This window comes from Scyliorhinus torazame, chromosome 13 (genome assembly GCF_047496885.1).
Source record: "Scyliorhinus torazame isolate Kashiwa2021f chromosome 13, sScyTor2.1, whole genome shotgun sequence".
In the NCBI taxonomy this organism is placed as follows: Eukaryota; Metazoa; Chordata; class Chondrichthyes; order Carcharhiniformes; family Scyliorhinidae; genus Scyliorhinus; species Scyliorhinus torazame.
In genome coordinates this window covers 207,041,822-207,065,825 of record NC_092719.1, presented here as the reverse complement: position 1 = coordinate 207,065,825, position 24,004 = coordinate 207,041,822, and the positions used below count along the sequence as shown (strand labels likewise).

Below are 24,004 nucleotides of genomic sequence, written 5' to 3'. Positions count from 1 at the left end.
TTTGGTATCTTAACAAAAGGTGGGGTCTGGTTGGGTATCCTAACGCAATACTCACTTATTTTTCTTTATTAATGTGTCCCTATTTCTGTCTCAACCATTCGAAAATATTCCGCAGAGCGTCTGTTCTCTCACCACAGAATTAGACCACTGCGCATCACTGACTTCCCAAAGTGCGCTGTCCGCACACATGTTTCTGCACCAGAGGCCAAAATTGTAAAATCCATCTTTAAACCAGTGCCAAATCTTCACCACCTTAAATCTTGGTAGCACAGTGGGAAGCACTGTTGCTTCACAGCTCCGGGGTGCCAGGTTTGATTCCCGGCTTGGGTCACTGTCTGTGCGGAGACTGCATGTTCTCCCCGTGTCTGCGTGGGTTTCCTCCGGGTGCTCTGGTTTCCTCCCACAAGTCCCGAAAAGCGTGCTGTTAGGTGAATTGGACATTCTGGGCTGGATTCTCCAATTCTGAGGCTATGTCCCCACGCTGGCGTGGGAATGGTGGCCTTTTATGACAGAAGAAATGGGGTAAAATGGCCACCGATCCTCGGTTTGGCTGGGGGCTCGCATGCCGGCAGCGTAGAGCACTAGCTGCCGATACGGCCCGGAGAATTGCCAGGTCCGTGGCCGCGCATGCGCAGTGGCCGCGATGTGCTGCATGGCGGACGCTGGCCACGGAAACGGCCCGCAAAATAGTCCCCCCCTTCGGCCGGCTCGCGTGCCCGGGACCCACCCCCACAGTGACCCCAGCCCCTGATAAAGTCCCTCCCCGCGCGCGGATTGGCCGTTCCCCGACTGTGGCGGCGCTGTACTGAGTCCGCAGCCGCCACGCCGAGTTCCCGACGGACGAGGATATGAGAGTTCCACGCCATCGGGAACTCGGCCGGTCGGGGGCGGAGCATCAGGGGGCGGGCCTCAGATAATGTACTAAGGCCGTCGATACATCGCGCGGTCGGGAATTTTGATTCTCCAGCCGATCGGCGAATGAGATTTCCGGGTCGGTGACCAGAGAATCCAATCCCCTGAATTCTCCCTCCATGTACCCGAACAGGTGTCGGAATGTGGCGACCCGGGGCTTTTCACAGAAACTTCATTGCAGTGTTGATGCTCGATCAATTGACTCCAGAAGCGAGATTGGATGACAATTGAAGGCTTTATTGGACTAGATGTTTTCCCAGCAGCGCAGGTACAGAATGCAGCTGCTAGGGAGACACAGACTCTTATACTCCGCCTTACTGGGCGGAACCAGCAGGCAGGCTCCACCAATGATCTTCCTGTCTCAGGTACCTCCCACACCAATGATCTTACAGTCTCAACCTAGGTACCGTAATACCCCTAATACCGACTACCATAAGTGTTAATGTAAGCCTACCTGTGACAATAAAGATTATTACTATCACGCTCCTGACCCTCAATTTTGGGAATGATTTTTGTTTAGTTTGATTTTTAGACAGCGTTTCTGAGGTTGAGATGTCTTCATGGAACTAAAGCGCATGAACCTACTAATCTCATGAATAGTGTGCATACAGGCCACAAACGTCCTATATTTTATGAAACAAAATGAGGCCCGAGGTGCAAAGGCCTGTGGAACTGAACACATGGCACTTGGCTGGATGTGATCTTGCAATCACAGCCTGCTCAAGTCAGCAGAAACACAATCCGAGCAGTTGCCTTTAGTGGAACAGTGTTTCGAGTTTGGGGGGGCGGGGCGGTGAAACCTGAATCTTTTTCTTCTAACACATGCACATGAACTCTGCCTACTCTCGCAGTTCCAACGTCAACATTATGTGACGGAATCTTGAATTTTAGCCAGTTGAATGCAAGGTCCAAAATCTTCCTGGCACATGTCCCAGGAGTACAAATCTGAAAAGCCTTTTACAATTCGTGGTGTCAGTGGGAGAGAGTGCCAACTTCTCTCTCCCTTACCCCACATAGAGCAACAACCCACACTGCAGACTTTAACCTTGCCTTTGAATTAGCCCCATTGTCTTTTTCTCTTTTCTGTCCCCCACCCCTCCCCCAAGTCAAGCAACCCAACGGCTGTGGTCCTCAATCCATGGCACCAGCAACTCACGCATGGAACATCAAAGGGACCCCGAGGCTCAATTTCCAGCTGGCTTCGGGCCTAGGTGGAGTTCAAGCTGCCCGCACCTAGCTCCGAGTCAGCAGTCCAATTGGGTCTCCATTCCTAACCCCTTGTACAAAGTAATAAGAAAGTCTTCTTTCTCTGCATTCCATTTCCAATTGCGGTCCCTTATAGTCAGAGACCGGGTGTGAGAGCTTAAAGTTGCCTCATTATTATTTTAAATGGTTATTAATAGCTTCTCATTAAAAAAAAACACTCCAGAATGTTCCCAATTGCACATGTCAGATTAACTGGTCTATAATTATCCAGTTCAAGCTTCACCCTTTTAAATATTGGGATTTAACAGGCGATCGCCCAGTCCTCAGTGTGGCTCTGAGCCCACACATCACAGGAAAAGCTATGAGCCAAGGAACACGGTAGGCTGTTTCCAGTGGTCTTTACAAGCTGTGAAGTGATCGGGGTAAACCCAAAAGGGAGTGCAAGGGACATTTTTAATACACATTGCCGAATTGGTTGGTCTCCAGGCATTTGGCCATGGCTTTACACCCTTGTGGCATGCCACATTCGACCAGTTTCCCCAGGGCAGCTGCAGTTTGGACATCCTCCATTGGGTCACACACACACACACACAAGCGTAAGCAAGCATGCAGAATTGCAAACTACAGGCGGCGGTTACTGTTCGGCCAAATTAAAAATCAATGCTAAAAAGGTAAAAGTTGAAAGTTTAGGGTTGACGAATCCTTTTTTATATCTGTGGCTGCGAGTATACATAAGATGCAATCCGCCTTCTCTAAACGCTAAAGAATTTTGCATCTGAGGTTCATTTCAATGGGAATTTTCTATCTCTGTGCTGGATTCCAAGCTGTCATAGAGGTGGGGTCTTGACATTTGGGAGCGAAGGAGAGAGGGAGTTTTACCTCTCCATTGGCAGGTTTCCCCGCGACTAGTTTAGCAACTTGCTTTCTGTAATAAAAGATATTTAGCAAATGGTTACTCCGGGCAGCACGGTAGCACAAGTGGCTAGCACTGTGGCTTCACATGGCCAGGGTCCCAGGTTCGATTCCCGGCTGGGTCACTGTCTGTGCGGAGTCCGCACGTTCTCCCCGTGTCTGCGTGGGTTTCCTCCGGGTGCTCCGGTTTCCTCCCACAAGTCCCGAAAGATGCGCAGGTTAGGTGGATTGGCCATGCTAAATTGCCCTGAGTGTCCAAAAAGGTTAGATGGGGTTATTGGGTTACGGGGATAGGGTGGAAGGGAGGGCTTAAGTGAGTCGGTGCTGACTCGATGGGCCGAATGGCCTCCTTCTGCACTGTATGTTCTATGTTTTTATGTTCAGGTGACCTCTCTCTCCTCAATGATGTCAGAAGGTATTTGATTAGCTCACGTTTGGAAAGGCCATGGCTATTAATTTATGGCTGAGGTGAATAGATTCTGTAATGTCCCAGCCATTAACTCCTGAATGATGATCTTGATGGAACAGGAAAAGTACCTTCCGTGTAGCTGTTGTCTCAGTGGACTTTCTGTCATTGATGGAGAGGTAGTTTTACAGAAATGCAAACATGAGGTCCAGTACAATTTCAGTAAATCATTTGAAGTAGTTCTTGACATCAACAGGTGTGACATTCTATCGGAGGGTGTCTGTCTATGTCTTAATTGTACTCCATATTGGATCCTTCCAGAAAACTGGTCAACTTGCGATACCAGATGTCAGGTGACTTGTGGCAGCTATCTTAGGTCAGTGTCTTTGCTTGTTTTTTAAAAGTCCTTTTTAAAGCAGGTCAAGATATGTTTGATTAGCCGAAGGAATTAAGGCTAAATATCACACATGCACAAATCATACCATCAAGACAAAGCAAACTTTGATTTTCCGGCCCAATATCTTCATTCTGTGTTTAAGACTGTGCCAACGAGCAGTGTGAATAGGTCAGTCTGGAAACTGGATCCACTTTACAATAAAAGAAATAAGCTTCTGTTTTGAAGCGTCTGTACAAAAAGAAGGCATGTTTATTATTTTACACTTCGAGGCAGCTTGTGGAGTTGAGTCACTGGTTTTATACTGCTCATTTAGAGGTTTTGTTTAAATAAACTATCTGCTGACTGAGAGTCAGTAAGTGTATATTTAATGGCCTTCTGTAAAGAGAAGAATCGCATGGTGGTGAATTTCCGCAGCCAGTATACAAAGTAAGAGTCCTCGATTATTGATTCATCTGGCACAGGGCTCCAATTGGGCTTCATTTTGCCCTCCATTCAGGTTGCATAGTCAAATGCTGCATCGGAAACAGATTTCTTCCAATCCCAGATTGGCTTACAGTGCAAAGGACAAGAGGTTTGCGTGAATGTGTGCATAAACGGCGACAGCTTGCCGCGAGAGAGCCCAGACGTCTACGTGATTCAGTCAGCCAATCAGGAAACTTGTTGCAATGGTGCCATCCAGACAGATAAGATTGGCTTTGACAAAGAGTCATCCAGACTCAAAACATTAGCTGCCTCTTCTCTCCACAGATGCTGTCAGACCTGCTGAGGTTGTCCAGCATTTTCTGTTTGTGGTTCCGGTTCCAGCATCTGGAGAAATTTGCTTTTATCTTAGTTACGATTGGTTCATATTTTCAAACTTTCCATCGGAACAGCCTGGTCCACTTGACCCACTAGTTTTATTTGTGTTGTACATTAATTAGCTGACAACTTTTATTATTTTATTGTAAGCCTAGACCTAGAAGACTTCCTAAAACTAGAGACCCATGAGGCAGACAAAGCTCCAAACCTTCCTCGCTCAGATGTTGCCGGGATGTTGACTCTTCCCAGCATTTTCTGTTTTTATTTTATTCATTGTAATCCTGTTAATCTAATGTCAATATCAAAGTGAGTGACCTCCGATTAGCTAAGAAAATAAATAGGGAAGAGTGGAGGCATGGGGGCACAGTGGTTAGCACTGCTGCCTCACAGTGTCAGGGATCCAAGTTCAATACTGGCCTTGGGAGACTGCATGTGCGGAGTCGGCACGTTCTCCCCGCGTTTGCGTGGGTTTCCTCCGGGTGCTCCGGTTTCCTCCCACAATACAAAGATGTGCAGGCTAGGTGGATTGCCCCTTAGTGTCCAAAAGGTTAGGCGGGGATAGGGTGGAAGCGTGGGTCGAGGCTGGGTGCTCTTTGCGGGACGGTGCAGACTCGATGGGCTGAATTGCCTCCTTCTGCACTGTAGAGATTCTATGATATTAAGGACAGCACCTTGACCAGGAGGAGTGGCTATAAGGCAAGTAGTGCATTGAAAAATAGATAAGTTACATTTTCTGGAGACTCTGTCCGTTCGCTGTCAGAGGCACCAAAGTCTCATCCTCAAGATCCAGTCCTCCAGTGGCCTCACCTCTCCCTGTCTGTGACTTTCTCCAGCACTGAAATTCTCCAGGAATTCGGAATTTCTCCGGTTCTGACATCCCACTTGTCTGTCCATTGGTGGCTGTGCCTTCAGCCTTCTATACCCTCAGACCTGGCATTCTCCCAAAATCTCTCCATCTTAAAATCTACTGCAAACCACCTTAGTTATACAGTGAATGGTAGAACCCTCAAGAGTATTGACAGTCAGAGAGATCTAGGTGTACAGGTCCACAGGTCACTGAAAGGGGCAACACAGGTGGACAAGGTAGTCAAGAAGGCATACGGCATGCTTGCCTTCATTGGTCGGGGCATTGAGTATAAGAATTGGCAAGTCATGATGCAGTTGTATAGAGCCTTAGTTAGGCCACACTTGGAGTATAGTGTTCAATTCTGGTCGCCACACTACCAGAAGGATGTGGAGGCTTCAGAGAGGGTGCGGAAGAGATTTACCAGGATGTTGCCTGGTATGGAGGGCATTAGCTATGAGGAGAGATTGAATAGATTTGGTTTGTTCTCACTGGAACGACGGAGGTTGAGGGGCGACCTGACAGAGGTCGACAAAATTATGAGGGGTATAGACAGAGTGGATAGTCAGAGAATTTTACCCATGGGAATAGAGGGATATGGGCCCCGGAAGTGTAGAAGATTTTAGTTTTGATGGACAGCATGGTCGGCGCAGGCTTGGAGGGCCGAAGGGCCTGTTCCTGTGCTGTACGTATTGTTCTAGTATCTCTCTCGGTTTCTTGTCGTTAAAACCTGCCTGACAGCATTCCTGTAAAGTGCTGTGAGGCATTTTACAACATAAAAAGGGGGTATATAAATACACATTGTTGCCACTCTTCTTCAATGCTTTGTACCCATTTGACGAGTTTAGATGTTGTAAATAATTCAAAACTGGCAGGTCGGTAATCAGGAGAGACTGACTTAAAGATCTTGCCCTTCTCAGGAGAGACAGACCTAGAAATCTTGCCCTCCTCTTTCCCCTGGTTCTTCGAAGCAGGGGCAAGAAAAGGGCAAGATTTTTTTTTGGGCTCAGTGGTTTGTTATGACCTGGTAGAAGATTCAAATGGAAATTAAATCTCTACTTGAAAAGCTATTGGGAAAGACTGGGTTGGTGGCACTATTGGATCATTCTTTCTACAAAGCTGGCACAAGGCACCCTTCTGCACTGTAAGGTTGATGCACGATCAGTCACTACTGAAGCGAGATTGTAGTCCAATTGAAGGCTTTAATGAACAAGTACTTACCCCAGCAGCTCTGGTACAGAATGACTGCTGTGGGTGAAACACAGGCTCTTATGCTCCGCCTGCTGGGCGGAACCAGCAGGCAGGTTCTACCAATCATACTACAGTATAAGGTACATCCCACCTAGGTACCGAGATATCCCTAATATAGCCTACCACATTCACCCAGTGTTTAAAAAAAAAAAAAAAAAGAGTCCAGCGGGGGTGGTGGCCTTACCTTTACAGTGGTAGAGGTTATAATGGTACCCTTCGGTGCCTTTACATGCAATACACATATTTACAGACAATTATTTACAAGTTCATTTTACAATGAAACTATCAGCCGGTCGGGGGCCCTGGTCGTCCTCTGCGATCATCGCAGTCCCGGCGGTGATGCTGGCGTAGGCTCAGGCATCCGTGGCTCTGAGAGCATGTCGTCTTCAGCTTCATCGCATCTGGATGGGGCCAGTGGGAGGATGGATCCTCCTGGGAAGGGGGCTGCGGTGGTGTGCACCGGTGAAAAATGGTTGAGGTTGGTGGTGGTGGTGGGGGGAGTAGGGGGGGGGGTAATCCAGCGGGGGCCAGATCCCGGGGGGAGACCGTGTCTTGTCGGCTGTCGGGGTGCGCCACATAGGCGTATTGGGGGTTTGCATGGAGGAGATGTACCCTCTCGACCAGTTGGTCCGACTTGTGGGCCCGTGCGTGTTTGCGGAGTAGGACGGGTCCGGGGGCTGCCAGCCATGTTGGGAGCGAGGTCCCCGAGGAGGACTTCCTAGGGAAGGCAAGGAGACGTTCATGAGGTGTTTCGTTGGTAGTAGTGCACAGTAGTGATCGGATGAAGTGAAGTGCATCGGGGAGGACCTCCTGCCATCGGGACACTGGGAGACCTTTGGACCGTAGGGCCAGTAGGACGGCCTTCCAGACCGTCCCGTTCTCCCTCTCTACCTGACCGTTTCCCCAGGGGTAGAACTGATCGTCCTGCTGGAGGCAATGCCCTTGCTGAGCAGGAATTGACGCAGCTCGTCACTCATGAAGGATGACCCCCTATCGCTATGGATGTAGGCGGGGAAACCGAACAGGGTAAAGATGCTGTGGAGGGCTTTAATGACGGTGGCAGCCGTCATGTCGGGACAGGGGATGGCAAAAGGGAACCGGGAGTACTCAACAATCACGTTTAAGAAATACGTGTTGCGGTCGGTGGAGGGAAGAGGCCCTTTGAAATCCATGCGGAGGTGTTCAAAGGGGCGGGAAGCCTTCACCAGGTGCGCTTTCTCTGGCCTGTAGAAGTGCGGCTTGCACTCCATGCAGATTTGGCAGTTTGTGGTTACGGCCCTGACCTCCTCGATGGAGTAGGGGAGATTGCGGGTTTTAACAAAGTGGAAGAACCGGGTGACCCCCGGGTGGCAGAGGCTGTCGTGGAGGATCTGGAGTCGGTCTTCTTGTACACTGGCACAAGTGCCGCGGGGCAGGGCATCAGGAGGATCGTTGAGCTTCCCGGGACGATACAAGGTCTCGTAGTTGTAGGTGGAGAGCTCAATCCTCCACCATAAGATCTTATCATTCTTAATTTTGCCCCGCTGTGCATTGTCAAACACGAAGGCTACCGACCATTGGTCAGTGAGGAGAGTGAATCTCCTGCCGGCCAGGTAATGCCTCCAATGTTGCACAGCTTCGACGATGGCTTGGGCCTCCTTCTCGACGGAGGAATGGCGGACTTCTGAGGCGTGGAGGGTGCGTGAAAAGGCCACGGGTCTGCCCGCCTGATTGAGGGTGGCAGCCAGAGCTACGTCTGATGCGTCGCTCTCGACCTTGAAGGGGAGGGACTCATCGATTGCGTGCATCGTCGCCCTGGCGATGTCTGCTTTGATGCGACTGAAAGCCTGCCGGGCCTCTGCCGATAGGGGAAAACCCGTGGACTGGATTAGTGGGCAGGCCTTGTCCGCGTAATTGGGGACCCACTGGGCGTAATCTCGCTTCAGTAGTGATTGATCGTGCATCAATTAAATGAACAAGTAGTTACCCCAGCAGCTCCGGTACAGAATGACTGCTGTGGGTGAAACACAGACTCTTATGCTCCGTCTGCTGGGCGGAACCAGCAGGCAGATTCTACCACTCATACTACAGTATAAGGTACATCCCACCTAGGTACCGCGATACCCCGAATGTAGCCTACCACAAAGGTCCTGTGATTCATTCATTCATTCATGTGTATTCTGCCCCAAGGCAAGTCCTTGGCTCTTCCGAAGATGTTTTCTTGTCCGTGTTTATGAGGGGTGGTTGGCCTTCCACTCTCGGGGGCAGGGCGAGGAGGCAGGTACCAATGTCCACCCCAGCTGGATTGGGAATTGAACTCACACTGTTGCCATTATTCTGGCCTCCTAGCCAACCCAGCTAACTGTCCCCCATACGATTTAATATATACCTTTTTACAAAATGAAAATCTGAATAACGGGTATCCTGGGGAAATACAGAAAGTCTTTTAATATTTACAATCACAACAATTGTAACACAGGAGTCAATTGGTTTCTGTTTGCCTCAGTTGCATCCCTTGCCAGACCCCACTGTGTGCAAACAGAGATCTGTCCTCACTTCATTCGGTCCCACTTTTGTTTTAAATGCTCAATGCTTGTGAACTGCTCCTGCGCTTCCAAAATCATTTTGTCTCCAAACCTGCTGCTTTCTTAAACATTCCTGCAGTTGCTTTGAGGTCAACATTCCTGCTCAAACTCTTCGAGAGCAGGGCGAGGACTGACTGGCGCCAAAGACCAAATAAAAGGAGTAATCACCAAAGTGATAAGAGCAGTTGCAGTGTGCACAGTGGAAAAGTAAGATGCCCTCTCCGAGGTGGGATCGTGAGACTGCTACACTTGTACAATACACTCATCAGGTTACAAATTCGCAGCTCACTCCCAGCTAGTGCCGCTCAGCTCCTGCTCCGGTGCAGGATAAGGAACATAGCAACAGGCCAGTCAGCCCATCGAGCCCGTTCCGCCACTCCATTGGGTTATTGATGATGTTTCTAAACACCATCTACCCGCCTTGATTCGGCAATCCTTAATAACCTTTCACATAATTGACCTGGCCGAATAAGGAGCAACTATTCTCTCGCAACAAATGATCTAGACCCAATGCACTAATCCCATTTTAATGTCTTTCTGCAGTTACTGACATCGTTTCTGCATCTGTAAACAAAGTTGACTATTCACTCCCATCCCTGCTGCTCCATTTCGTAGCACGGCGGGCACTCAGCTCAGCATCCTGTGTGAGTGCTACCTCTTTTGCTGGAACATTCCATGTCCCTGCTCTGTCATATGAGACCAAAGGCATGTCTGAGCTGTGACGCAGCTGGGAGCACTCACACATCCGGAGTCACAGGTTTATAGGTTTGAGCCTCACTCCTAAGTGATAAATCCAGGCTGACCCTCCAGCGCAGTACTGAGGGAGCACTACACTGTCACAGACGGGTTGTCATTTGGATGGATCGAGGCCCCGTCTGCCCTCTCAGGATGTGAATGCTCCCCTGGTACTATTCCAAAAAGAGCAGCACAGAGTTCTCCCCGGTACCCTCGCCAGTATTTATCCCTGAACCAGCATCCCTTAACCAACAGATGATCTGGTCATTTACTTCATTGCTGTTTTTTTCCCAATTCATTCTTGGGATGTGGGCGTCGCTGGCTGGATCGGCATTTGTTGCATCGCTGTGGGTCTGGAGTCGCATGTAGGCCAGACCGGGTAAGGAAGGCAGATTTCCTTCCTTGAAGGACAATCGGCAATGGTTTTGTGGTCATCTTTCGACTTTTAATTCCAGATTTTGACTGAATTCAAAGTTCACCATCTACAATGGTGGGATTCGCACCCAGGACCCCAAACACTACCCTGGGTCCACTGACAATATCATGACCCCACCACCTCAGGATCCTGTACAATATAAGGATCTTGCTGCACAGACATTATTACTGTGACTGTGCTTCGTTGGCTATACAGTGTTTTGGTGTACCCCAATGTTGTATGAGGTACTGTGGGACCGCAAGTCTTTTGTGCTGTATTTAGCACAGCATTCATATGTTCCATGATTTCCACCTGTTACAATGGCTGAGTGGGTCACCCATCTGTTGCAGAATCAACTCCATTCACCTACACTGCACTCAAAGAAGGAATATTGGGCAGGTCCTACAATGGATGAGGAATCCATTCCACCAGGTCAGCACCCAGCAGTGAGGTTGCCCATTCACGCCAAATGTGTCCACACAGGTAGGGTTTTTACATGGACGCATAAGAGTACGAACTGCGGGCGGCATGGTGGCATAGTGGTTAGCACTGCTGCCTCACGTCGCTGAGGATTCGGGTTCGATCCTGTCTCCGCTCACTGTCTGTGTGCAGTTTGCACATTCTCCCCGTGTCTGCGAGGGTCTCACCCCCACAACCCAAGATGTGCAGCGTAGGTGGATTGGCCAGGCTAAATTGCCCCTTAATTGAAAAAAAAAGAATTGGGTACTCTAAATTTATAACAACAAAGTGCTGCAACATCTTGCATTTACGTAGTGCCTTCAAAACAGGCCAAGGCGCTTTTTAAAACAAACAAAATTTGACAAGAGACGTACAAGAAATTTGCTCCATGCAGGTGGAGCATGGGAAGAAGCGGGGAGAAGTCGAAAGGCAGAGAGCTTTAGTGAGGGAATAGAAAAATAACAGCCAAATTGGAAAAGTACCGTCAGCTCTCTCCACAATGCAAAGAGAAACAAGTTACTCCACTGCCCAAACTGAACAGTATCACTCATTGTCATACTTCATTCCGTGCCAATACATAGACACGTGCACTCACTTCAAGGAACATGACTTGTGATGTTGTGCAGAGCAGATAGAAGCACAGTGCAAGTTACTGAACACTGGTTCATAGAATTGCTACAGTGCAGAAGGAGGCCGAAAGGGCTCCCCACCTAGGCCCACTCCCACCTAACCTGCACATCTTTTGGACTGTGGGAGGAAACCGGAGCTCCCGGAGGAAACTCATGCTGACACGGGGAGAACTTGCAAACTCCACACAGACTGACACCCAAGGGTGGAATCGAAACAGGGTCCCTGGTGCTGTGAGGCAGCAGTGCTAACCACTGTGCCATTGTGTCGGTGAGGAATGAGCAGCAGTGGCAGCGCAGGGGAGCGCGCCAGGTGCCATAGGGCAGAGGCTCATTTTCAGGAAGAAAGCCAATGCCCCCTACATATTGCACGGGGTCCTGATAGGGTCGCCAAATCTCCAGGATTTACTGGAATCTCCAGGAATTGAAGATCAGACTCCAAGACACGTCTGTGTGCGACCCTGGAGAAAATACTTCGGGGGAGGAAAAAAATATTGTTTTCTTGAATCATTTTCTTTGAACACTTCTCTTTATAAAAATATTGAAAATGTAAAAGAAAGGCCGTTTGGCTGAATGTCAATTGGATTGAGAGTCATTTTGCTTTCTAATTGGTGCGGACAGGCCGTACATCACAAGGATGATGGGTTGGCCGATTAATGGCAGAAGGATAAGGGCAGGTCATGTGAGCAAACCTCCAGGAATACATCTAATCTCAGTTGGCAACCCCCAATACTGACCTCAGTGAGCACACTTCCCAACAAAGGCTTGTACCTTTAACCCAGTTAAAATTCCCAAGGCTCTACACAGGAGTGTTATGACTCAAAATCTTATTTGGAGCCATGTAAAGCAGTATTCGGACAAGTGACAAAAGCTTGATCCAAGTGGCAGTTTTTAATGGACCCTCTGAAAGAAGGAGGCCGGAAAACTAAATTAGGCCTGAAAACTAGGCACACTGGGTGGGATTTTCCGGTCGCCGACGCCGAAATCATGTTTGACGATCAGCTGGAGAATCCCCGTTTCCGCCGAAATCGGGGCATTGCCGCTTTCGCGATGCTCCGCCCTCTCCTAAGCGGCGTTCTCTCGTAGTGTGCCGCACGCCATATCGACGGCCTCAGGACGTTGCCCGAGGCCAACCCCCGGATGCTCCATCGCCGACTGGCCGAGTTACCGATGGCGTGGGTCTCTCGTGGGTCTCACCTGTCGAGAACTCGGTGTGGAGGCTGCGGACTCAGTCCAGCACAGCCACAGTCGGGGAGGAGTCGATCCGGGGGCAGAGGGGACTTTGCCAGAGGGCTGGGGACACTGTTGGGGAGTGGTCCGGAGCTCGCAAACTGGCTAAAGGGGGGGGGGGGGGGCATTATTTTGCAGGTCTGTCCCGCGCACGGCTGGTGCCATGTTGCACGGCGCGGCCGCTGCAGGCTGCCGCCGTGCGCACACGCGGCCACGGACCCGGCAATTCTCTGGGCCGTATCGGCAGCTAGAGCCAGGTGCTCTGCGCTGCCTTCCTGTGGCCCCTCAGCCAAACGGAGGATCGGTGGCCGCTTTGTGCCAGATTTTCAGTCGTAAAAGGCCACCGTTCCCACTCCGGGGTCAGGACATGGCCTGAGAATCGGAGAATCCAGCCTAATATGTAGAATAATTGAATATTCAGCATCCTTTGCCTCGGTGCCAAGAACGATGATCTTAGGCTTTTGTTCATATTCTTCAAATATTTACCGACTTGTCTTGTAAAGACAAAGAACACCAACAAAATCAAATTGTTGCAGTATTGTCCCGTAAAAATCTTTTTGCTAATGATGATTCCTACTTTGTTTTGCTCTCTCGTTACATTTTCAGCTTTGCTCCATTCCCTCGGTCTGGAGTGCTTAAAGTGCTTAAAGGGTTGCATTTAAAATAACGGGCGTATTTTCCGAAATCTCGTGAATCTCTCATTATACTTTGTCCTCTAAACTTCCCAAGGAGCCTATTCTGCCAGAGTTAATGCCTTTGGGTTGGACAGGTAACATACCTAATCAATCAAACATAGACAGCATATATCAGTTTAGCGGCTTTATAAACACACACTCCCTGCCCGTGAACATTCTTTATGCAATTCTTATTCAGAAACAGCAGTTTGCTGAGGAATGATTAACCCATCGTATTCTTCAAGGGATTCGACTACAAACCAGCATAACAGGATCAGATACCGTCAATTCGATACCTTTTGATTCATGAAGGCTCCGCCTTCTCAACCTTTCCCCTCGCCTGAAGTGTGGTGATCCTCAGGTTAAACCACCACCAGGTGCAGTGCCTTCAAAATTTCACAACAATAAATCTGGTAAATCCCGGTGTGCAAAAAATGAGGCGGGGAACGTTGTGCGGTGGAAGTTATTCTTTTAGTGAAGTTTTGGAAATTCATTTATTTTTTCTTATCTTCAAATAGGGTAAAGAATTAATCAGAAAGTAAAGGTAAGGTAAATTTGCCGTAGTCCCAGGTGACCATTTCCCCTTTGAGGGGGAGAGCTGCCATGGTGGTGGTTTAACCTCAGTCAAGGGTCAAGGTTGAGAAGGCGGGGCCTTCATGAATAACCTCAGCTGGGAGGGGCAATTGAACCCGTGCTGCTGGCTTCGTCGCTGCATCATGAACCAGCTGTCCAACCAACTGAGCTAAAGCAGCTCCGGAGTACTGCAATGTGCATAACATAATATGACGTTCCCCATCATTATGAAACAGCTTAACTGTCCAGATTAGTCTGAACGATGCTCTGGGATACATGAGCATTCCTCAAAAAGAGCAGATGGCAAAACCATAACGAACCGATTACACATTTGTAAAACTTCTCCAACTTCCATGGTAGTGCTGACGGGATGACCAAGGATGACCATCGTTGGCAGTTAATCAGCTTTAGCTATCAGTTCTGTGCAATGCAAAAGTTACATTAAAAATCCAGTCAATTTCTGGCTGGGCACAAATGTTATTTCAAGCAATTTGGGATTTAAAAGCTTAGCTCATTCTCCAATGAGTTACTTTTGGAGACGGTCAGGAAATCTTGTACTGATTAAGCTGAGGAATGTCAGTCCTGGATGTTAGGAAAAGAAAGGTGGTTTTAAGGGATTTATATTTGTATTGGTAAACGTTAGAAATATGGCATGGTTTTAAGTGGGTTTAATTTAAGGTTCCTGTGCCTGGAAGAGTAAACCTATAGTTAGATTCATGCTGGACAAAGTGTTTGTATGTGTGGGGGTTGCTTAAGTTCCAAATGTGTTTTTGTTGTGCTTAGAGAGGGCTACGGCATGAAGGATAAATAGGCGAGCAGAGGGACGTGGGCGTTGCTGAGCAACTGGGGCTTTGTAAGGTAGAGAAGCTTTTAAGTTATAGTTTTATTTGAATTTGTGGGCAGGTGGAGACAGGAACTCGGGGAGTAAACATCTTCAACTCTGCCAGAAGACGGAGGATAGGACAAGAGCTGCAAAAGTATTTGTACATGAAGGACGGATTGCACCTAAACTGGAGGGGCACCAATATCCTGTGTGGGAGGTTTGCTAGAGCTCTTCGGGAGGGTTTCAACTAGTTTGGCAGGGGGATGGGAACCAGAGCTATGGGTCAGAGGGTATGGTAGCTGTTGAACAGGCAGAAATAGTATGCAGCAAGTCGGTGAGGAAGGACAGACAGTTGATGGGGCAAAGTTGCACTCAGTGGAATGGATTAAAGTGTGTCTGTTTCAATGCAAGGAGTGTCAAGAATAAGGGAGATGAAGTTAGAGCGTGGATCAGTACTTGGAATTAGGATGTTGTGGCCATTACGGAGACATGGATTTCACAGGGGCAGGAATGGTTGTTAGATGTTCCGGGGTTTAGATGTTTTAAGAAGAATAGGGAGGGAGGTAAAAGAGGAGGGTGAGTGGCACTGTTAATTAGGGAGTGCACCACAGCTGCAGAAAAGGAGGTAGTTGAGGAGGGTTTGTCTACTGAGTCAGTATGGGTGGAAGTCAGAAATAAGAAAGGAGCAGTCACTTTATTGAGAGTTTTCTATAGACCCCCCAATAGCAGCAGAGAGATAGAGGAACAGATTGGGCGGCAGATCTTGGAAAAGTGCATAAGTAACAGAGTTATTGTCAGGGTGACTTCAACTTCCCTAATATTGACTGGAACCTTCTAAATACAAATGGTTTGGATGGAGCAGATTTTGTCAGGTGTATACAGGAAGGATTCCTGACTCAATATGTAGATAGGCCGACTAGGGGGAGGCAACGAACCAGGCCAGGTGTCAGATGTCTCGATGGGAGAGCATTTCGGTGACAGTGACCACAACTCCTTGACCTTTACCGTAGTCATGGAGAGGGATAGGATAACACAGTATGGGAAGGTATTTAATTGGGGGAGGGGAAATTATGTTGCTATTAGACAGGAGCTGAGGAGCATAAAGTGGGAACAATTATTCTTGGGGAAATGCACAACTGTAATGTGGGGATTGTTTAAGGAGCACTTGCTGCGAGTGCTGAATAGTTTTGTCCCACTGAGACGAGGAAGGAATGGTAAGGTGAAGGAGCCTTGGATGACAAGAGAAGTGGAGCTTCTAGTCAAGAGGAAAAAGGACGCTTACGTAAGGTTGAGGAACAAGGATCTGTCTCGGTTCTAGAGGGTTACAAGGTAGCCAGGAAGGAACTCAAAAATGGACTGAGGAGAGCTAGAAGCATGAAAAAGCCCTGGCGGGAAGGAGTAGGGAAAACCCCAAGGCGTTCTACATTTCTGTGAGAAATAAGAGGATGATCAGAATGAGAGGATTCTGAGAGATAGGATTTATGATTATTTAGAAAAACATAGTTTGATTAAAGATAATCAGCATGGCTTTGTGAGAGCAAGATCATGCCTCACAAGCCTCATTGAATTCTTTGAGGATGTGACGAGACACATTGATGAAGGTCGGGCAGTGGATGTGGTGTATATGGATTTCAGTAAGGCATTTGATAAGGTTCCCCATGGTAGGCTCATTCAGAAAGTTAGGGGCATGGGATACAGGGAACTTTGGCGTCTGGATAAAGAATTGGCTGGCCGACAGAAGACAGCAAGTGGTAGTGGATGGAAAGTATTCCTCCTGGAGGTCGGTGACCAGTGGTGTCACGCAAGGATCTGTTCTGGGACCTCTTTGTGGTTTTTATAAATGACTTGGATGAGGAAGTGGAAGGGTGGGTTAGTAAGTTTGCCGATGATATGAAGGTTGGGGGAGTTGTAGATAGTGTTGAGGGTTGTTGCAGGTTACAACAGGACATTGACAGGCTGCAGAGCTGGGCTGAGACGTGGCAGATGGAGATCAACATTGATAAATGTGAAGTGATTCAATTTGGAAGGTCAAATTTGAATGCAGAATGCAGGGTTAAAGGCAGGATTCTTGGAAGTGTGGAGGAACAGAGGGATCTTGGGGTCCACGCACATAGATCCCTCAAAGTTGCCACCCAGGTTGACAGGGTTGTTATGAAGGCGTGTGGTGTGTTGGCTTTCATTAACAGGGGGATTGAGTTTAAGAGCCGTGAGGTTTTGCTGCAGCTTTATAAAACTCTAGTTAGACCACACTTGGAATATTGTGTCCAGTTCTGGTCGCCTCATTATAGGAAGGATATGGATGCTTTGGAGAGGGTACAGAGGAGATTTACCAGGATGCTAACTGGACTGAAGGGCATGTCTTATGAAGAAAGTGTGAGGGAGCTAGGGCTTTTCTCACTGGAACGAAGAAGACAGAGAGGTGACTTGATAGAGGAGTACAAGGTGATGAGAGGTATGGATAGAGTGGATAGCCAGAGACTTTTCCCCAGGGTGGAAATGGCTGTCACGAGGAGACATAATTTTAAGGTGATTGGAGGAAGGTATAGGGGAAATATCAGAGGTAGGTTCTTTACACAGAGACTGGTGGGTGTGTGGAATGCACTGCCAGCAGAGGTGGTGGAGTCAGAGTCATCAGGGACATTTAAGCGACTCTTAGACAGGCACATGGACAGCAGTAAATTGAAGGGGTGTAGGTTAGGTTGATCTTAGACTAGGATAAATGGTCGGCACAACATAGTGGGCTGAAGGGCCTGACTGTTCTATGTTCTATGTTCTAAGAGGGTCGCTTGCTAAAGTACAAGTTACAGTCCAGGTAACCAGCGAATTGGGACAGAGAGACCATTTAAGATGACTGAAGTTAAGTGAACAGAGACCAAGGGATTATTCAGATGAATTCAAGAAAGAGTATACAAAGGGTTCTGAGCTAAAGAGACAATTGCAGTGACTAGATTTAAAGTGGGATAGCAGCCTTCAAAGGTAAATCAGATGTATGATACCATTTTATGACAGTATGGGAATCAAGGGTTAAAGCAGTTGTGTGCAGTTTGCACAACACTCAAGACAAAGAAATCCTAACGGGTAAAAGAAAATAACCGCAGGTGTCGAAATCTGAAACAAAAACGGAAAGTACTGGACAATCTCAGCAAGTTTGACAGCATCTGTAGAGAGAAAAGAGAGCTCAGGTTTTGAGTCTGGATGACTCTTTGTCAAAGCTACAGGTGCTACAAGAGAGTTTCAGCTGCAGGTGAGCTGTAATGGTTGTCCAGACGAGCACTAATACGAAGGTGGAAGATGGTGTTGTGGGCGATGGAGATGCCAAGGTTGGGGACAGTCCTGCTCTGCCCGAGGCAATGGCCAAGGGGCAGGATAGTGAACTCCTTTCCCAGATCCCTGTCCAGGGAATTTACAGTAACGAGCCTTAATGGGATCACTAGCAACAGTTCAGCGAGGCACTATCCCTCTCTCTGGAGAGACCCTTAGCCATCATCTGGCCTCAAACCAAAATGACATTTTCTAAATGAATAGCTCACTGCCTGGAACTTAAGATCTGGTGCCACATCATACCGCTTATAATTAATATTTACTGTCTGAGGGTAAATCTACAAATGGTATTAGAATTCCGATAATGTGCCTCAGTATCCCATCTCGTTAAAAACAAAATGAGTATTTCACACGGAATTCCTTTCATAATACATCAACCGAGGTTTAGGAATTTACAGCTGTCGCCAATTTGAAAGTGTTTCAGAATCGTCTTTCGTTGACTGGTTAAACCCTTTTGGTTTCTACAATCGTCCATTAATTTCTTTCTTATACAAGGAAAATCAGGAAGGATAATGAAGTAAAATGAGATTATCTGTGACACGAGAGCTGTGCACCACTGGCTGCAAATGCAAGTGAGGAATGTGCACTTTTACTCCCTCCACTTTTATGTAATGCATTTCTTCTATGAAATGGGAACTAAAATAACACAACGCTTTCAGGCTGAGTGTTATGTGTCAAGAACTAGAACACTTGCTCTATCACCAGCACACCAGTGTGTACAATCTACAATGCACACTGCAGACCATGCGTCAAGACATTTTCAACAGCAACTTCCAAACTCGTGATCACACCACCTTCAACAACAAGGGTACCAGGTGCTCCCTCCAAATCACACATTATACTGACCTGAAAATACATTAGGCGGGACTCTTTGACCGCGCCTGCCTGCCGACCGGATATTCCCGCTCGAGGTCAATGGACCTTTATATAGTCCGCGTCCCGTCCGTGGCCGAAGAATCCAACCCATTGACTTTTCCTCTTCGTCGCTGGGTGTAACCCTCCCCTCCCCATCAGCACTGTGGGAGCACATTCACCACACCGACTGCAGCAAATCAAAAAGATGACTTGCCTTCTCCTTCTGGTGGACAATGAAGGATGGGCAATAAATGGACATGATCACCAGAATTAATTTTTAAAAAGCCAGGATTTTCAATTCCTTTCCACCGTGCATGGTGGAACTACACGGCAGTAATTCCTTTCCACCGTGCATGGTGGGACTACACGGCAGGAATTCCTTTCCACCGTGCATGGTGGGACTACACGGCAGTAATTCCTTTCCACCGTGCATGGTGGGACTACACGGCAGTAATTCCTTTCCACCGTGCATGGTGGGACTACACGGCAGTGTAGGCAACTCGCCATTAATTGCCAGCAAGATCTTCCAGTCCCACCGGGGTCTATGGTGTTTTCTATGGCTCATCCGCACCGTTGCCATGGAATGCACCCCGGGGATTGCCTTTGACGGGACAAGAAGGTCACGCTGGCGGGAAGAGCTGGAAAATCCAGTCCGATGATTTAGTTTATAATTGACTCATACAGACCAAAGTGATTTACACTTCAGTCTATCATCTATGCTGCACACTCATTGCTCTCAAATAACACAGTGCAAGGTTACCATAATTACCCGTCATACTTCAGCATTCTGTGAGGAAGGATGATCATACGGAATTTTGGCGGAAAGTGCATGTGGTAGGGTGGATGGAGTATACTATCAAGCTTAGTTTCAACCTGTGTTGCATGGCCAACTGAGATTCATCCAAACTCACTTGTGGGTAAGATACTGGAGGGCTCTCAGTCACCTAGTGACTAAGCCAAAGCAAGCATCAACAGCTTCAGGAGAGGGGAGAGGAATGCAGAAGTAAAGATTACCTTTTGAAGTTTCCTCAAATATTCTCACCGAATTAACCCAATCCACAAGGTAGAAAATAAAGAGCATCTGTGTTAGTTGTATCTGACTTGTGTTTAATGGTAAGCAGGTCGTGGGTATTAACTGGGGATTCACTCTTGTTCTCCTGTGAATGGACTGGAACAGAGATCCTTGTGGGTTAGGAGATGCATGTTTGTAATGTATATTTCTGTAAATAAAACCGTATAAAATTCTGTAAAGATTGGCTCCAGCTCTATCCTTCACCACCTGTTGTTTTGCAGCAGAACAATCCTGATAGGGTCATAAATCGTTGATTCCTTCATCATCGCACGGTCAAAACCTTGGACCACTGCACTGATCAGCAGCCATGGAATCACATCTACCACAAGGACTACAACAGTTCAATTAGGCATCGATTGCTAGGGGGCAGCTGGGAATGGGCAATAAAGTTCCCCAAAAGGTCAGAATGGTTTTGTTCCTTTTAAAAGCAACCTCGGATGTTAGGCCGAGATTTGCAAATGTCTCAGGAATTTCCCTAACTTGTGTGTGTGTTAATGTTTACCAACCTCAACTAGAAAGATGTTAGGGATGCTCTTATTAGTCCAGGCATCTCTTGGCTAAGTGAGATGAGAGAATAAATATCAGGCTTCCTACTTCTGATCATTACCCCATGACTGCTGCTGGGAGGAAGGTTGGTGTATGTGCATGTGAGCGAGAGACTGAGACAGAGAGGCATGCGGCAATATCAGGTAAGGAGAGGAAGCAGTCCAGCTACACTGGCCACCTCGACTCGCATGCGAGGAATGGTCACTCGTGATGGGAGCACTCCGCAAACAACACCACTCAGCGAGAGATACCAATGGACACACCATTAGGACAACCTGTGGTATGAAAAAGGCCACTTGGCCCATCAAGCCCGTTCCTCCCCCACTTTGTGTGCAATTTACTCATCATGATGTGACCTGACACATTTCTTTGCTGAGGAAAATGTCCACATCGAGCGATGCCCCTTACTGCGCAAAACTCTATATTATTGACTGGCCTTCACATCCTTACAACCCAGCGACAGGTGAATTGTGTCCCATGGAGCAGTTGTCTATGTCGAATAGTTGTTGGTCTTTGCACATCCTAATAATCTCTACAAAGGTAACCAAGGCTGTACAGGTGTTTGGGATGTGATAAAAGTCAGCTACTTAGACCAGGAATCCTACCACAGACAAGTCAGGCAGCAATGCATTTCACTAAAGAAACTGCAGGTAAGAGGGAAAGGAGTGAGGCACAGCGTTGGCCATCACTCAACAGTGTTCGGTCTCAATCGTCACACAATCAGGAAAAGCTCAGTAGAGAGCCGGCACTGACATAGGTGAGGAAGAAGGTCAAATCGAAATGAGGATAGTCCCCAGAAGCCACTCTCGTCCATCGCCCCATAGTGAGACTATAAGACAGGGACGGGCTCGTGGACTGGGTCTGCACCTGAGCCAAAGAGCCAGCAGAAAAGGAGGGCCAAAGGTATTGAAGTGTCCAAAAATATTAATTCACCTGAGCTGCACTCTGAAAGCTAGTGATTCGAAACAAACCTGTTGGACTTTAACCTGGTGTTGTAAGACTTCTGTGCGCATCCCAGTCCAACGGCGGCATCTCCACATCAAAAATATTAATAATTGGCTCACCCGTGGTGTTCATTCCGTGTGAGAAAGGGTTAAAAGTAGCTCTGATAGTAAAAATTGTTTTACAGTCTATAATTACTACCCACAACACCCTGAACTCCCATTAAACTTCTTACACAATCCTTGGAAATAAAACCGCAGCAACAATCCAGCACATCAGATTCCTCCATGGCAAAATTCTACCCCCCCCCCCCCCCCGCCCCCCCCCCCCCCCCCCCCCCCTCACCAACTCTGATCATTATCAATGCACCTTTGAAGTATTCTGCCTGCAAATGGACCAAGTTACTTAAGAAGCATTTTGCTAAGTTGTTTTTCCTTTTTGATTTTATTTCAGGTCTCTCATTAAAGTCTGCAACAAGATCAAAGCCGCTGAGAGCAGCTGCAGGATTTATTTGTGGAGATTTGCGGGGCTTTCGAGCCAAGGAACACGCAAACGCATAGCACTTTAGAAGGTCTATTGTTATCCTGGTCATGCGCCTTTGCGAACCCTTTGCTGTATTTTAATGACAGTGAACATGCTTTCAACGGGATCGCTTTCAAGAGCTGCTTCAATAACTTTTCTTCAAAGTTTCGACGGCAGTGGGTGCACCTTACCATACAGAAGACTACTCAATTCCTCCTACCTGGTTTAGCACACTGGGCTAAATCGCTGGCTTTTATAGCAGACGTTTCGACGGCAGTGGGTGCACCTTACCATACAGAAGACTACTCCATTCCTCCTCCCTGGTTTAGCACACTGGGCTAAATCGCTGGCTTTTAAAGCAGACCAAGGCAGGCCAGCAGCACGGTTCAATTCCCGTACCAGCCTCCCCGAACAGGTGCCGGAATGTGGCGACTAGGGGCTTTTCACAGTAACTTCGTTTGAAGCCTACTTGTGACAAGCGATTTTCATTCATTTTTCATTTCCTGTGTCAGACTTTGAAATAACTATGCAATGAATCCCAAATTCAGCCAGCACTATTCTTTAATCAGTCACTACCCACTGCAGCTTCATCTATAACAGCAGGAGAAATTACAATTTTAAGGCCATGGTGTGTGGGTGTCAAACATTCGACATAGTTACAATCGATAATTTGCATTTCTTGGTTAAGGGATTCATCAAAGCTCAAAGGCTTACAAAATATTGTGATCGTCTTAAAAGAAAACTCTGCAAACAACAGCAGATTGGAGTCCGTGACCCCTCAAGCCACCAACCTTAACTGTGCCACCAGCAAGGTGGTGTCGATTGGGTGGGTGGGAAGTATCTCTGACACCTGAAGAGGGCATGGACCCATGACAATTGCCTGGCGCCAGTGTAGGAAATTCTGAACCATCTTCAGGTATGGATTTCCTTTGATTCCTGCTGGAAAATGCCAAACGCGCCCCTCTTCCGCCATAAGTCGGAGGTAACCCGAGTCTGTATTATCTCCCAATTTTGCATGTAGGATACGGAGTATGTCCCCCGGTTTTACTCACAGGTATGTGATGAACGCACAAATTTCACATTTGTGGCAATAGTGTTATTAAAAGCCTGGATTGAGGTATATATTTGTTGCAGTAATATTATTAAAGAAGCTAGGTTAAGGTGACCAGACTGTGTATCTGCGAAGGCAGTAATTAAGGAGTCATAAAGGGTGAGATCATGATTCAGTCCAACCACTTTTTTTGTTACAGATAAGGGCTAATGGGATATTGTTATGATTGCTGGAGACTCCCTGGAGAGTAGATAATTTATGAGGAGGCTGTATTTAGTCCTAACGAAGCAGGTCATGTGGCATCTTAGTGGGATACAGATGATGCAATTAATGGTTAAGCAGAAGTGTACCGCTCTGCTCTCAAAAGGTTCACTCTCTCCCAGGGACTCTACACAACTAAGCAAGTTATCTGTTTGTTAACCTTATTTACAAGTGGCATTTGAACTGTATTGGGTTGCTTAAATGGAGCTAGTAGCAGGTATAGATAGTAAGGTTAAGTTTTTCCTTGTGTTTAAGAACTATGTAACCGATAATTGTAAAGCTAGTTCCTTTGCGGTTAATCTGGTTAATTCTGTGCTTAAATTAAAGTTTGTTTCAACATAAAATATACCTTTTGGCCATAGTCCTCACTCCTGGGGTGAAGTATCCTTTCCTCACAGTTTTACAAATTTTAAAAAATTGTTTGGGGTCTCTGCCCAGTGTCCCAACAAATGTTGGGGTCTGGCCAGTATCCTAACAGGTAATTTGAGGTGGTTTGAGATACCAGAGGGAATATGAAACAAAACACACACCAAAGGACAAATTTAATATTCATCAAGTCCTTGGCACTTGGCACTCTGGTGAACTGGCAGGCTGCTATGTTGCTGGTAG

General features: G+C 47.4%; 1 protein-coding gene across 1 annotated transcript in view; it reads right to left on the bottom strand.

The window, feature by feature from the left end:
• sema3b (sema domain, immunoglobulin domain (Ig), short basic domain, secreted, (semaphorin) 3B) overlaps positions 1–24,004 on the bottom strand; it is a 421,273-nt gene that overhangs the window by 378,030 nt on the left and 19,239 nt on the right. The gene's annotated exons all lie outside the window — the stretch shown is intronic.